At 41.8% G+C, this 15,722-nt stretch overlaps 2 pseudogenes across 1 annotated transcript; one reads left to right on the top strand and one right to left on the bottom strand.

Moving 5' to 3' along the window:
* Positions 1-51: 51 nt before the first annotated feature.
* On the top strand, positions 52-3,625 carry LOC148899642 (uncharacterized; annotated as a pseudogene).
* Positions 3,626-4,373: 748 nt separating this feature from the next.
* On the bottom strand, positions 4,374-5,571 carry LOC148899641 (uncharacterized; annotated as a pseudogene). Its single transcript, XR_016114682.1, has 2 exons — positions 4,956-5,571; positions 4,374-4,866 (listed from the first exon to the last, which is right to left on the bottom strand). The product of XR_016114682.1 is annotated as an uncharacterized LOC148899641 (transcript).
* Positions 5,572-15,722: the final 10,151 nt, after the last annotated feature.

Below are 15,722 nucleotides of genomic sequence, written 5' to 3'. Positions count from 1 at the left end.
TATGACTTTAAAGTCAGAATTCTGACTTTATTCTCGGAATTCTGACTTTAAAGTCAGAATTCTGACTTTATTCTCAGAATTCTCACTTTAAAGTCAGAATTATTTTCGTTGTGACTTTAAAGTCAGAATTCTGACTTTATTCTCAGAATTCTTACTTTAAAGTCAGAATTCTGACTTTGTAACGTTCGTGGTGCTATTCATGTTTGGCCTCGTCAGCGTGTACAAGACGCAAGTGTGGCTCGGAAGACAGGACATACAGTAATGTCATCACCTATCGACTTTTTGCGTGGCCAAGGAGTGTCGGAAGACATCCTTTCTCTTTTGGAGGAGCAGTGTGTTGTGTTTGTTTCGTTTAATGGCTGTTGTGTCCATATGTGACGGGTGTCACAACAGTGACTGTCTTCATCTCCACGATGCTGCCGTCTTAATAAGACCAGACGCGTGGATGTGTCTTTTTATTTCTTTTATTTCTGCAACACAGTATGGCAGAAGGGATGGGTGAAGTCGCATGGGTTTCGTCTTGTGATTAACAGAAATCTCCTCCAGATTGTTCTCAAATGCAAAACATTGTAGATAACAAAACAGAATTAACGTGTGATCGTATAGTGGTTATTTACAGAAAAAGAGAATACAACACAAGTTCAATGTTATTTACATGATGTCCCTGGACGCATCATACGCGGAGACTCGGCAGAACACGCGGTCCGCTTGCAAGGGCGCACAGTTCAACCCGCTTCAAACATTCACGGGCAAATGAAACACGACACAAGAAAATAAATATTGTACAATAAAAACGAAATGAAGCAATTATTACCTGCAACACAGTATGGCAGAAGGGATGGGTGAAGTCGCATGGGTTTCGTCTTGTGATTAACTCCGCAATAGAAAAGCACTATGAAGCACATGTGCTTCAACGTTCCACTCGATAAAACGTGAAGTAAATAATAATAATACATTTTATTTCAAGCGCCTTTCAAAACACCCAAGGACACTTTACAATAAAAACAAGAAACAAAGCACATAACAATAAAACCATAAGTAAAATGATACATAATAAAATAGCAGATAGAACTAGACATTGAAAGCAATTTTAAACAAGTGGGTTTTGATAATGACACAAAAAGTAATCTGGACTCGAAATGACTAATTAGATAACACTAGACAGTATAAAAGGGGAAACAAAATAAGATATTGTCATGAAAATGCGCGTTAATCGAGACCAACAGAAAATTGCGACTCACCATAAATCTCCTCCAGATTGTTCTGGAACTATGGGCGGGACATGGTGCCACACTGTGCGCCGTTGCGTCACTTCCTTCATAATTTAATAATCTAAGTGCACAACTCCGTTACACATAGTTAACGTGCTCCGCGGAGCTGATAGCTCCGTTGCTCGTCCGAATACTGTATAATGAGTGGATGCACCCGGTTTACATTCGTGAATAAATAGTAACCATTTATGAATGACAGTGGCCGGTTGGAGAATCACTGCAGTTAAAATCGTCGTGAATTGAACACAATGTGATCACACGTTCTGTCGTAGTTCTGTGTGTACATCATTTTAAGTACCGTTTAGGCACACGCACGCATCAACGAAGTCAAAAGTTGATGAACTGCTGTCTGAATAGGGACTTTATTTATGATAGTTGGATGTTGGAAAGCAAATATTTCCCCGTCATTTTCAAGCATCAATGTACCTTTGTCCATTATTAACAGTTTTCAACGTTTTATAGTTGCAACATATATGCCTGTGTGTTTGATTTACAATTGTTGAGATCAGTATTACATGCATGCTTCATATTTTAAAATTAAGTGATTATATGTTATGATGATTGAATGTTTTTTTTTAATTTATTTTTCTTGTTCTTCTGCAGATTGACGGTGATGTCATAGCACTGATGGACGATTCCACGCTTGCCAATTATGTCCCTTGTTATGGAGACCGGATTGCACTCTTCAATTTTTGTAAGACGAAACAGCTCCCAACCAAAAGAAAAAATGGACTTTTGGAAAAATTGCGTGAAAAAATGAAAGTCAGGAAAGATAGCGAGAAAGGAGACACTGCGTCAAAGACACAAGAAGCAAGACAGACAAGGAGGCAGAAAACAACAAGAAATGTAGCAATTGGATGGATACACAGTGATGGAAAAATAACCAAACAGGTGAGGGAGAAACAGGGAGGGGGTACCAGAAAACTTCAAATGTCCACAGAAGCTGGGTTAGAAGACATTCTCAATGAAGGAAAAAAACTGTTTTTCCCTGATGGAATTTCTCCTAAAGGCTCAGAATTGGACTTTCAGTTTGAGGTGTGGGATTTCAAACAAAACCTCCTCACTGATTAAACCTGCCAGTCCATTGGCAAGATGTATGAGGCTGCAAAACTTACATTGTTGCGCTTTTATATGACAACAAGGCCAAAAGATGACCACTATGATGACAGCACGGCATCCAAAGAAGTCTTGGTTTTGTCACACGATGCCAGTGACTACAACCCTGAAATTGAAGAGGTCTCTGTTGATTCAAGTGAAATCTACACGGCATTCAACATTTCTTCTGATTCAGAAATAACCTTTGGTCCTTCATACAGCACAGAGGGAGATGCTGACATCACACTGATATATGACGGTCCACCCGATCCACAAGATGTGATGACAATCAGTGTCCACTACACTGACACGTTGAGTGATATGATAATAGCATTTTCTGAAAATGCTATCTTGAACAAGTCACTCATTGTGAAACGCACACTCCCAGATAATACAGAAGAAGCTGGCATTGGATCTGGAGTATTGAGAGATGTTCTCACATGCTTCTGGCAACAATTCTATGACCGGTGCACCCTTGGTACAACAATTAAAGTGCCATTTATTCGCCATGATTTTCCAGCAGAAAAGTGGAAAATCCTGGGAGAATCCTTGTGAAGCCTTACCAAGGTTGTTGCTATTTCCCAAACAAACTTGCGTTTCCTTTCCTCGAGCAGGTGCTTTTCAACTCGGTCTACAGTGATCTAAAATCACATTTTCTGCAGTTTGTGAGCAGCCAGGAGCGTGAAGTTTTAACGGCAGCAATGAAGGACTTTTCAGAAGTGGACCTAAATGAACTTGCCGAAGACCTTGTTAACTACGGCTGTAGAAAAAGAATCTCTGCTGAAAGCTTTCCCAATATATTGCAAGAAATAGCACACAAAGAGCTGATCCAAAAGCCCATGTTTGTGATTGACTGCTGGAGGGAGGTTATTCTCCACCGTGTCCTGATCAGTCCAGAATAACTAAACAAGTTGTGCTCGGATTTAAAACCTACCTCAAAAAAGGTCTGCCAACTGCTGAAATTTGAAACTGATTTAAACCCAAAGCAGAAGGATGTGGCAAATCACCTGAAAAGGTTCATTAGAGAATTGGATGAATTCATGCTTCAGAAGTTTCTCCGTTTTTGTACTGGATCTGATCTTGTTCTAACAACGTCATTCTTGTGGAGTTCCAGGAAATGACTGAGTTTAGTAGAAGGCCGGTGGGGCACACGTGGAAATGTTCTGCATATTGCTGACAACTATGATAATTTCCCAGATTTCCGATCTGAATTCAACGCCGTTCTTGAAAGCAATATCTGGGTGATGGACATTGTGTAGCTTTTTAATACCAAGAAACTGTGACTAAACTACCGTAGGTTGCATCAGCACATTACTTTTACACTACATTACAGTATATTGTTTTGTGTTATCAATATGTTTGTTGAAACAAACTTTGCATTTTTGCTGTTTTATGGGTTGTATACAAATCACTTGCATTTTGTGTTATATTACAGTAATAGTTCTGTAAAGTTCTGTGGACTTTTTTATACAAAAAGGCCTAGGAAGTTATGCATAACCATCAGATGGTTGTTTCAACAGTTTTGCTGTATTAGTTAGGTGCATGTTTCTTTTGTTCAAAATTAAAGATTTCATTGCATTCAATTTTTGGCTCCACATGAATGTTGAAAGTTAATATATTGTGTGAACAGGTGGTTTAATAACATTTTACAGGTATTTTCTAATGGCTTTATAATTCTCACATCGACCTCACAGTCCGGAGGTGCAAGGTTGATTCTGGTTCTGACCTTCCTGTTTGGAGTCTCCAGCTATTCCAGATGCACCAATATTTCACTAACGTGTGTCAGGTTAATGGAACACCCTAAAATGTCCTTGTCATTGTGAGCACTGGTGGTTGTTCATCTGTTCATTGCGCTTCGCTAGCAACTGGTTCAGGGTGTCCTCCGCCTACTGCCCAATGACTGCTGTGATAGGCTATACAGCACACCTCATGACTCTTGAGGATAAGGAGATAAGAAAATGGATGGAGAGGTTTTATAACACGATTAAGACATCCATCCACTTGTGATCTATCACAAGGCAAAGTTGTTTTAAATAATGTCTATGTACTTCCAACCTACCGCTGAAGAGTGCCATTGAGAGGAGTCGAAAAAAAAACACAATTGGTTGTGGAGTAAATTTAAAGTTTCATTTTCACATCAGTACAAAGTCCAAAGATTGCATCAGTACACATGTCAAATATACTTTAGTAATTCCTCTCTCAACTTAACATACAAGTCACTCGCATTCAATGGATCTGATGGTGCGTGCCATTCATTTTCCTCCATAAGCAGACAACACAGTTCAAATATATTTTCATCACATGGAAAATCGCCTTTTGTTGTGCACTCTTCCATACATGCAGTGATCTCTTCCGTTCCAACAGGTTTTAATTGATCCTCTGCACTGTGCATCGCAGGAAATGAATACATGATCACTGGTCGACCAGAAGCTATGTCATTGTGCAATCTTCGTCTTATTTTGTGTGAGTTCCACGTGTTCACAACTTCATCCAGCTCGTCCTGAACAAAAAGCAGCATTGTTTGAGGATGATATTTTCACCATTTATAAAATTAAAGAAAAAAGGCCCAAAAACATTATTCTACCTGACCTGCACAAGATTAAGAAAGCAGAACCGGATAAGACTTTTATCCAGAAAATCTCCTGTAAAGTGGCCATCATCCTGAAGAGTTTGAAATAAATTAATCCAAAATTGTACACTCTGTTTGCGAAGGGTGGACCACCACCCTTCAATGCGCTGATTGGCTGTACTTCTTCCATAGAGGAAACTTTTCTCCGCAGCAAAATTGTCTGAGTGGTTCCGACGCAAAAACATTTGCATCTGTTCGACAAAACCGGTTTCTGTGCCCCTGTCAGCACGGATCCTCTCTGGACATCCACCGACGCATGTAACTGTTTTTATAAAATAACTTGCAACCACCTTAGGGTCACTGTTTGTGGTACAGGCTTCCGCCCAGAGCACATACCGGCTAAACCCATCAATACAGCCATGAATGCCAATCCCATAGGGTTTTAATTTGTCATAGCCATCCATGTGCCAAAGAGCATTTTGGCCCTCTACAGTTGTACTGCCGCCGTCTTAGGCATCGTGCTCTTCTTATTCCCACGCCTACAGGGTCAACCAATTTTATAATTTGTCTCATATCTTGTGACACAACAAATCCGTTGTGAATGGCACGCAGATGTAGCCAACGATAACCTTGCATCTGTCCACTAGTCAGGATCTCGTGCTGGACAAAAGCCAACAAATCTCCCAGGTCTGACTGGTTATTTCTTCGAAAAAGACCTAGTCTTTTGCATATCCTTTTCAGAGTCCGAACACTAAAAATAATTTGAGCATTATGTGATAAAATTGCAAGTATTTCCTTATTGCTGAATCCAATTCTAAAGCATAGCTTGATCAAGTCATCCAAATCTGGAATTTCAGCCACTGTTTGGGTTGCACCCTCCATCAGTCACTTTATCTGCACAAGAAAATCAAGATGACAATCTGACAAAAACACCAGTGGGCATTTTAAAAAAATGACTGTATGACAGTATGCTTGTTGTATATAGTTGTTTTCAAAAATGTTTTCGCTTATGATAGTGTTAGTTCAAACGTAAGTAACTTCATATTCGTGAAGCAGTCTAAAAGTAAATACACTAAAGGTTGTGTGCGCATACAGTACTGTACTTTCTTCGACGCGACAGTTTAATCAAATGTGTTCAGTTCACAATGATTCACAATGAGTTCATCGTGACTCTCCAGTAGGCCACTGTCTTCCACACGATGGGGTGCGAAATCAGGAGTGGTGTTGTTAAAAACAACGTTATGTGGCGTCACAGTGACATAGTACCAACTTAAATGGTTACTTTCTATTTATTCACGACTGTAAAGCGGGTGCATCTATTTATGATATTCGCGCTAGCAACTGAGCTATAAACTCCATGGAGCACGTAAACTATGGACACAACAGCCACCAAATGAAACAAACACAACACTGTTTACAAACCCTCTGCTCCTCCAAAAGAGAAAGGATGTCTTCCGACACTCCTCGGCCACGCAAGAAGTCGATAGGTGATGACAGTACTTTATGTCCTGTCTTCCGAGCCACACTTAACGTACTGTACACGCTGACGGGGCCAAAATTGAATAGCTCCACGAACGTCACAAAATCAGAATTCTGATTTTAAAGTCAGAATTCTGAGAATAAAGTCAGAATTCTGAGATTAAAGTCAGAATTTTGCCAACCGTATTTTTTTTTCTTCAGTGGCCCTAATCCTCTTCAGTACAGAAAGGCCCAGTCTACCATTGGCATCTGCAGCAACTGACAGACTAGCTTGTAGTGCTTCCGGTGTGTGGGCCACAACTGCACAGTCATCTGCATATTGGCGTTTGATGACTTGCTCTGACCTTACTTTCGTGACTGCCTGGAGCCTCCTGATGTTGAATAGATTTCCATCAAGCAAATCTATAGTAACCCCACTCTTCTTCTCGATCCTCTCATGGAGCAACAGTGTCACTGTCAAGTTATGTTGTTTTTTTGAGTTCTCCCCCTAACTTGAAAAGGGGTTTTGGCTGTGTTGACCGGGGTTACACTGGGACTTCACTCTTTGACTCCAATGATTAGACAGATTTCTCCTTTCTTTTTCCTCTTTTATTTTGGACTTAATCGTCTCTTTTCTCATTGAAAAGACAATTGCAGATTGCAAGATGATTGCAAGCTGATTGCAAGTTTGAAAGTTTGCAAGGTGAAAAATCTTTGAAGAAGGTGAAACACAAACAGCAATTAGGTTTACATTTGAAGGCTTAACAGGCTGGTTTTGACATTAAACCATCAAATCAAATTATCAAATAAACGGTCACAATAACAGGTTCTCTCACCGTCAGCCACCCTGGTCTTTACACAGTTGAACTCTACTGTCTTGGTAAACTCCTAGAGCAGTACTTGAACCAAACCTGAGCAGTGTTGCAACTGACTATTTTAAGGAGGGGTTGCTTCTGGTGAGCGCCTTTCTGATTTCTGAATGGCTTTCAGCTGCTGGCACACCTGCCTTCATTTCAGCTCTCTCCTCTGGGGGAAAAATGGTGCCACTCATCTTTGGACTACAGCTTCGGCCATATTTGTAGTTTTTTTATCAAGACACACATCTTTGGACTACAGCTTCGGCCATATTTGTAGTTTGCCGAGACAGTCTCACACACAGGAGGAAGATGTTGAACAGGATGGGTGTGAGGACACATCCCTGGCGTACACCAGTCTGCACCTTGAAGGGTTGTGATTCATGGCCACTGATAGTCACACGTGATGTCATCCCATTGTGAAATTGGCTAAGGATGTTGACAAATTTCTGTGGACAAACTTCAGGAGAATATTCAAGAGAAGGTCCCCGTTGACCGTGTCAAAGGCCTTCGACAGATAAATAAAAGCAACAAAGAGGTTCTGGTGCTTTTCCCTACACTTCTCCTGAAGCTGCCGAGCTGTGAAGACCATGTCTATGGCGCTCCTGTTCTTCCTGAAACCACACTGGGATTCTGGCAGTAGATCTTCTGTGATGCAGTTTATCAATCTATGTAGCATCACTTTAGCCCGGACTTTACCAGCAACTGCCAGATGTGAGATGCCACGGCTGTTACCACAGAGGGATTTGTCCCCCTTGCCTTTGTAGATCGTGACAATATTTGCATCTTTCCACTGCTGAGGCACAGTTTCATGCTTCCACACATCACTGATGAAGAGGAAGAGGGCACGGGTACAAAGGTAGCCTCCTTGCTTGAAGATCTCGGCCGGGATACTGTCAGGACAAGGGCTCTTGCTGCTTTTCAGAGATTTTAAAGCACTCTTAACCTCCCCAAAGGTTGGTGGAAGGTCAAGGTCTTGGATAGTCGGGCGATCAGGGAGCTCCTCTAGTACAAAGGGTCTGTTGGAGAAGACTGGTTGAGTAAACATTCAAAGTGTTCTGTCATGAAACGTCTTTAAAACATGGTTTGAAGTCTCTCAGAACAATTTACCTGTGGGGACCTCATTTTGAAGTCTCTCAGTGCAATTTGCCCGTGGGACCGCATTTTAGGTCCCCATATGTACATGAGTCCTCACCGCGGCGCACAAACAACAACATGCACGCGCACACACACGCACACACACACCTACACACATGCACACACACACACACACACACACACACACACACACACACACACACACACACACACACACACACACACACACACACACACACACACACACACACACACACGCGCGCAGACACACACACAAATCCATTTGAGATGGTAAAATTGGTATATTGATATTGAACCTGTTTTAGCCAAACACGATTAGGAAAAGAGTACTTAAGGGGTTACTTTTTTGTTTTTGTTATTGAGATGTATCCGCTTTGGTTCAGTTTTACTCCTTGTTACAAATATGTGTATATGCCCATTTTAGAGGACAGTGAAAGGAAATTATCTAAAGCATTGAAATGTTTTGGTTACAGGTTTAATATACCAGTATGTATTTATTTATTTAGTTTGTTAGTTAGTTAGTCATGCATTTATTTTTTGACCAAAAAGATCTAAATGTCCAAAATAAATAAAAAAAAAATACTCCTGTTTCATCATTATTTTTTTCAATATAATTGTGAATAACCGGACTTGCCCTTTTCTTTTTTACTTATCGTGCTTTTTTAGCCAATCTTTTCCACTTAATCACATTGAGGGTCATCCAAAAACTAAGAAGAATCATGAAACACTGGACGCGATGTTATTCTGTCCATTTGTGCCAATGGATGGTCCTCACATGAGATTAGCCTTGATGTTGAGAGTGGTGTGGGAGCTGTGACTCAGGGATGGGAGGTTGTGAATTTGGGACACATCGTCAGTAGTGTGCCATCGTCAGTAGTGAGAGATACAGAGAGATAGATAGATAGATAGATAGATAGATAGATAGATAGATAGATAGATAGATAGATAGATAGATAGATAGAGAGAGAGAGAGAGAGAGAGAGATAGATAGATAGATAGATAGATAGATAGATAGATAGATAGATAGATAGATAGATAGATAGATAGATAGATAGATAGATAGATAGATAGATAGATAGATAGATAGATAGATAGATAGATAGATAGATAGATAGATAGATAGATAGATAGATAGATACAGATCGAGAGATAGAGATAGAGGTCGAGAGATAGAGTTCGAGAGAGAGAGATCGAGAGATAGAGATCGAGAGATAGAGAGGTAGAGATCGAGAGATAGAAATAGAGAGATAGAGATCGAGAGATAGAGAGATAGAGATCGAGAGATAGAGATCGAGAGATAGAGATCGAGAGATAGAGATAGAGAGATAGAGGTCGAGAGATAGAGATCGAGAGATAGAGATCGAGAGATAGAGATCAAGAGATAGAAATAGAGAGATAGAGATCGAGAGATAGAGATCGAGAGATTGAGGTCGAGAAATAGGGAGATAGAGGTCGAGAGATAGAGAGAGGTCGAGAGATAGCGAGATAGAGGTCGAGAGATAGAGAGATAGAGATAGAGATAGAGATAGAGATTGAGAGATAGAGATCGAGAGAGGTAGAGGTAGAGAGATAGAGAGGGCAAAGATAGAGAGCGTAGAGGTAGAGAGGTAGAGAGATGAGGTAGGTAGAGATAGAGACTGAGATAGAGATAGAGATAGAGATAGAGATAGAGATAGAGAGGGTAAAGATAGAGAGGGTAGAGGTAGAGGTAGAGAGGTAGAGAGGTAGAGAGGTAGATAGAGAGATAGAGAGATAGATAGAGATGGAGAGATAGATATAGAGATAGATAGATTTAGAGGGAGATAGATCGAGAGATAGAGAGAGATAGAGAGAGAGATACATAGATAGATAGATAGATAGATAGATAGATAGATAGATAGATAGATAGATAGATAGATAGATAGATAGATAGATAGATAGATAGATAGATAGATAGAGAGAGAAAGAGAGAGAGAGATGGATAGAGATAGAGAGATAGATAGAGATAGATTTAGAGAGAGAGAGAGAGAGAGAGAGAGAGAGAGAGAGAGAGAGAGAGAGAGAGAGAGAGAGAGAGAGAGAGAGAGAGAGAGAGAGAGAGAGAGAGAGAGAGAGAGAGATAGAGAGAGAGCGATAGCGAGATAGAGAGAGAGAGAGATAGAGAGAGAGCGATAGCGAGATAGAGAGAGAGAGAGATAGAGAGAGAGCGATAGCGAGATAGAGAGAGAGAGAGATAGAGAGAGAGCGATAGCAAGATCGAGAGAGAGAGAGATGCTTGCATGGACTTGCTTCACTCGACTTATTTGACGTCTGACTTCGTAAGAAATATTGGTCAATGCGAGGCCCTTGTCTCTGCTTTCCCAAGCACTGTCTCTTCCCTTGGTGGATCTTTAACCCGATAGCTGATGTTACTTTTGCCCAGCCACAGACACACACCTTGAGTGAGGATCCTACTGCCGTTGTCTCATAATAATTAAGTCTGTTTTTCTACAAGTGTGATTTCAGCGCTCAAAACCAAAGCATATAGAATCCCAACTCTGGCAAGCACACAGAGCCAACTCGAAGTGCTTTCAGGTAAAAAAAAAGAATGTTTAAAATGAATTATTATTTACTTACATATGATTTTAACCCTTGTGAGGTCTTTGGGTCAAAATGACCTGAGACTGAGTTAAAAATGCCCAAAAAAACACCCTAAATGATATTTTTTTTACCAAAAAAATGACTGTTCTTAGATTGTCCCCAACTGAGGAAAAGTTGAAATTTTATTTTTATTCCAATTTCCAATGAAGTACAAAGATGGTATTCGGTCAAACCGACCTGTGAATCAAATCGAGTTGAAATTAAGGTCATAATGATTTTTTACACACCACAGAATGTTTCAATGTTTTAATTTGTCTCAAAACAATGAGTCGTACACGTGAACAAGACAGTAGCAGACATAAACCAGACAAGATAGGTGGCATTCTGGAAGCCTTTCAAAATATTCCATATAGTCACACTTTACAGTCACTAAGAACAATAAACCCACAGATAAATTTTAAAAATAATAAAAGAAGAGTTTAATCTATCAAGAGAATGGAATTTTAAATATATGAACGTACGACCTGTGCACTTTGAAGTTGGCGTGTGAACCATTCGCCGACCGGGCTGGCCTCAATTCATTTTAGTGTAATTATTCTTTTACCATTATTTTGATTGTAATTGAGAGTTTTTAATTCACAGCGGACATTGTCAAAGAATAGGAATCTGGAGGGCTGAGAGAAAATCATTTTAAAAGAGGAACGCGTAAGCTATGAAAGGTAATGGGCTGAAAAAAAGTGCCTCATGCATCAGAGTCAGGTATCCCACTAAGGTAGAAAAGAAATAATTTTTACATACTCATGAACTCTTGGTTAGGAGATCTGGTTTATTCGTCATAGGGGTTGTTTTGGCTATTGCTCATCATGACGTGTATGTATGTGGGTGCGTATGGTAATGTGTTAATCGCAGGAGCTTGCTTGAAAAGAAAATTTCTGGTCAAAATAGGTTGGACACCCCTGGTCTAAGGCAAAAAGCCCCTGTAGTTGTCCAATCATTTTCAAAGTCTTCTCTGCAGGCCTAAAAATATCAGAATCACGGACTGATGTTAATTAAGTTTTGTCTTTTTAAAAAAATCCAAATTGTCTTTCAGCCTTGTTTCACGACTTTTCTCCTGAGGCGCTGATTCCAGATGATATTTGAGAGTTGTCAAAGTCGTACCTGCAATCTTTAGTGCCATGATGGGGAATATGACTTTTGGTGTTTATTGTAAATCTCCGAAGAATTACAAAATAAAAATAAAATAGAATATCAGGTCCTTAGAAAGTAGCACTAAATCCATGATTTGCATTCCTCTTAAGGAGTGTCTGAACCAGACTGATCTCTCACCGAGGATATACTGGCCATGGGTCACCTTACTCAGGCCTGAAAACTCCAGACAATTAAGTGACTAGGCAATCGGGACAACACTACTCCACCCATCTGCCTCAACAACTCCACCACAACCATGCTTTTACAAATGTATTTTTCTTCTTTCTTTATTTTTGTGAATCTTGCCGCAGATGCATGAATCTGCATAATAAACACACTCCAACACATACTTTTCTGCATAGAATAGTAACAGTTTTTTTGGGTCAAATATTAATTTGATGTTGTAATCAACTCTTAATTAAACGTCCACTTCTCAAATACGTTGTGGCACTGAAATCAAATGTAATACCCCAATTATATTTCACAAAATATTGCATTCCCAGCCATTTCTAATAGTCTTTACCATTTGTGTATGTGAGATAGAGGGGTGGGAGAGAGATAGAGAGAGAGATCGAGAGAGAGAGAGAGAGAGAGAGAGAGAGAGAGAGAGAGAGAGAGAGAGAGAGAGAGAGAGAGAGAGAGAGAGAGAATAGAGACTGGTGGATAAAATCTCAGGGGGCTGGATAACACCTCTACTTGCTCCAGGCCAAACAGCTCTTGTGGGGATTAATGTAAAACCCGTACCCTGGCTGGATTAGAGCACTGGACCTCATTTCCATGTTTTTATATACCTCAGCACACCAGAGGAAATGCTCAGCAAAAAACATGGTAATTGATGCCATGGAGGTGCAACATTTACACATGGAAGCCAGAATTTGTAAAGGATACATTTTCAGTTTCTTGTGAACTAGTGTCAAGATTTTAATCTGTATATTAAACAGTAGAATATGCAGTTTCTAGAACTACATACAGTTGTATATATAAAAAAATCCTCATCTCACCCACCATGGGTGGTGTCTGTCCCCCATTTTAGCTCGCGTCCTCTACCAGAGGCCAGGAAGCTTGAGGGTTCTGCGCAGTATCCGTGCTGTTCCCAGCACTGCGCTTTTCTGGACCGAGATATCTGATGTTGTTCCTGGGATCTGTTGCAACCACTCGTCGAGTGTGGGGGTCACTGCCCCGAGTGCTCCGACCACCAGAGGCACGACTGTCACCTTTACCTTCCAGGCTCTCTCCAGCTCCTCTCTGAGCCCTTGGTATTTTTCAATTTTCTCATGTTCCTTCTTTCTGATTTTTCCATCACTCGGGACCGCTACATCCACGACAACAGCTTTCCTTTCCCCTTTATCTATGACCACGATATCTGGTTGGTTGGCCATTACCACCTTGTCAGTCTGTATCTGGAAGTCCCACAGGATCTTTGCTCGGTCATTCTCCACCACCTTGGGAGGTGTTTCTCATTTTGACCTTGGGGTTTCCAGTCCATACTCCGCACAGATGTTTCGGTAGACTATGCCAGCCACCTGGTTATGGCGCTCCATGGAGGCTTTCCCTGCCAGCATCTTACGCCCTGTAGTTATGTGTTGGATTGTCTCAGGTGCTGTCCTTTAGGCCAGCCCTCTCTAGCCACTGATAGGACTTCTTGAGATCAGCCACTTCTGCTATGGTTCGGTGGTACATCCCGTGTAGGGGATTTTCCTCCCATGATTGTCCCTCATCCAGCACCTCATCCTCTGCTCCCCATTGTCTGAGACAATCTCTGAGTACATCATCCGTTGGAGCCTTCTCTTTGATGTATTCATGGAGCTTGGATGTTTCATCTTGGACAGTGACTCTCACACTCACTAGTCCCCGGCCTCCTTCCTTACGGCTTGTGTACAGGGTGCTGGACTTCGTGGATGGAACCCTTCGTGCATGGTAACATCCGTGGTCTGAATCTCTTCCTTTGGCCACCTTATTATTCCTGCAGGGTATCTGATCACTGGCAGGGCATAGCTGTTTATTGCCCGGGTCTTGTTATTGCCATTGAGCTGGCTTCTGAGGACTTGCCTCACTCGCTGGAGGTATTTGGTCGTAGCCGCTTTCCTTGTTGCTAGTTCGAGGTTGCCTTTGGCCTGTGGTATACCGAGGTACTTGTAGCTGTTTTCAATGTCTTTACTGTTCCTTCAGGGAGTGAGACCCCTTCAGTGTGGACTACCTTACCCCTCTTAGTCACCATCCGACTACATTTCTCCAGCCCGAATGACATTCCGATATCACTGCTGTAGATCCTGGTTGTGTGGATCAGGGAGTCTATGTCCCTTTCGCTCTTAGCATACAGCTTTATGTCATCCATGTAGAGGAGGTGACTGATCGTAGCTCCATTTCTGAGGCGGTATCCATAGCCTGTCTTGGCGATTATCTGGCTGAGGGGGTTCAGTCCTATGCAGAACAGCAGTGGGGAGAGTGCATCACCTTGGTAAATGCCACATTTGATGGACACTTGCGTTAGTGGCTTGCCATTGGCTTCAAGTGTGGTTTTCCACATCCTCATCGAGTTTGCAACGAAGGCTCTCATGGTCCTGTTGACCTTATACAACTCCAAGCATTCAGTGATCCATGTGTGTGGCATCGAGTCATATGCTTTCTTGTAATCAATCCAGGCTGTGCACAGGTTGGTATGTCGGGACCTGCAGTCTTGAGCGACTGTTCTGTTAACCAGCAGCTGATGTTTGGCACCTCTAATATCTCTACTAATGCCTTTCTGTGCTTTGCTCATGTATTGATCCATGTGTCCACTTATCTTAGCCGCAATGATGCCTGACATGAGCTTCCATGTTGTGGAGAGACAGGTTATTGGCCGATAGTTGGAAGGAACTGCACCCTTTGAGGAATCCTTCATGATCAGGATTGTTCGCCCTTCGGTTAGCCATCCTGGGTGAGTCCCATCCATCAGCAACTGGTTCATTTGTGCTGCTAGGCGCTCGTGGAGAGCTGTGAGTTTCTTTAGCCAGTAGGTGTGGACCATATCCGAGCCTGGTGCCGTCCAGTTTTTCATACCTGAGACTCTTCCTTGTATATCTGCCGCTGTGATGGTAACTGGGTTCTGTTCAGGGATGTTGCTGTGCTCCTCTTTCAGAGTCAACAGCCATTGTGCACTGCTGTTATGTGCGACCTCCTTCTCCCATATGCCTTTCCAGTATCTTTCAGTTTCCAGCCTTGGAGGGTCTGCTCTGCTGTTAGAACCCTGCCACTGAGCGTACACTTTCACAGGTTGTGTTGCGAACAGCCTGTTTATTCTTCTGGCCTCATTCTCTTTCGTGTACCTCTTTAGGCGACTGGACAAGGCCTGGAGCCTTTGTTTGGCAGTTTCAAGTGCCTCAGGTATGGTTATCAGCATGTACCTCTTGGGTATTGGCCTTTTATTCACACCTCTCTGGATCTCCGTCAATTGACTCACATCTTTCCGAGCCGCCTTGATCTTGGCCTCCAACCGTCTTTTCCATGGTGGGTAATGAATCTCGTGGCTCTCATGGTTGCTCTTGTAGCCAAGCATCTCTAGGATCACTGATGCTGAGGTGTATATCAGCTCATTGGTTTCCGTGATCGCTCCGGTCGGGATCGTTCTCA

The sequence above is a fragment of the Hippocampus bargibanti genome, linkage group LG04 (assembly GCF_051943395.1).
Source record: "Hippocampus bargibanti isolate YZ-2025 linkage group LG04, ASM5194339v1, whole genome shotgun sequence".
Taxonomy (NCBI): domain Eukaryota; kingdom Metazoa; phylum Chordata; class Actinopteri; order Syngnathiformes; family Syngnathidae; genus Hippocampus; species Hippocampus bargibanti.
The sequence above is the reverse complement of the archived record's forward strand: the minus strand, read 5'-3'. Positions and strand labels throughout refer to the sequence as shown.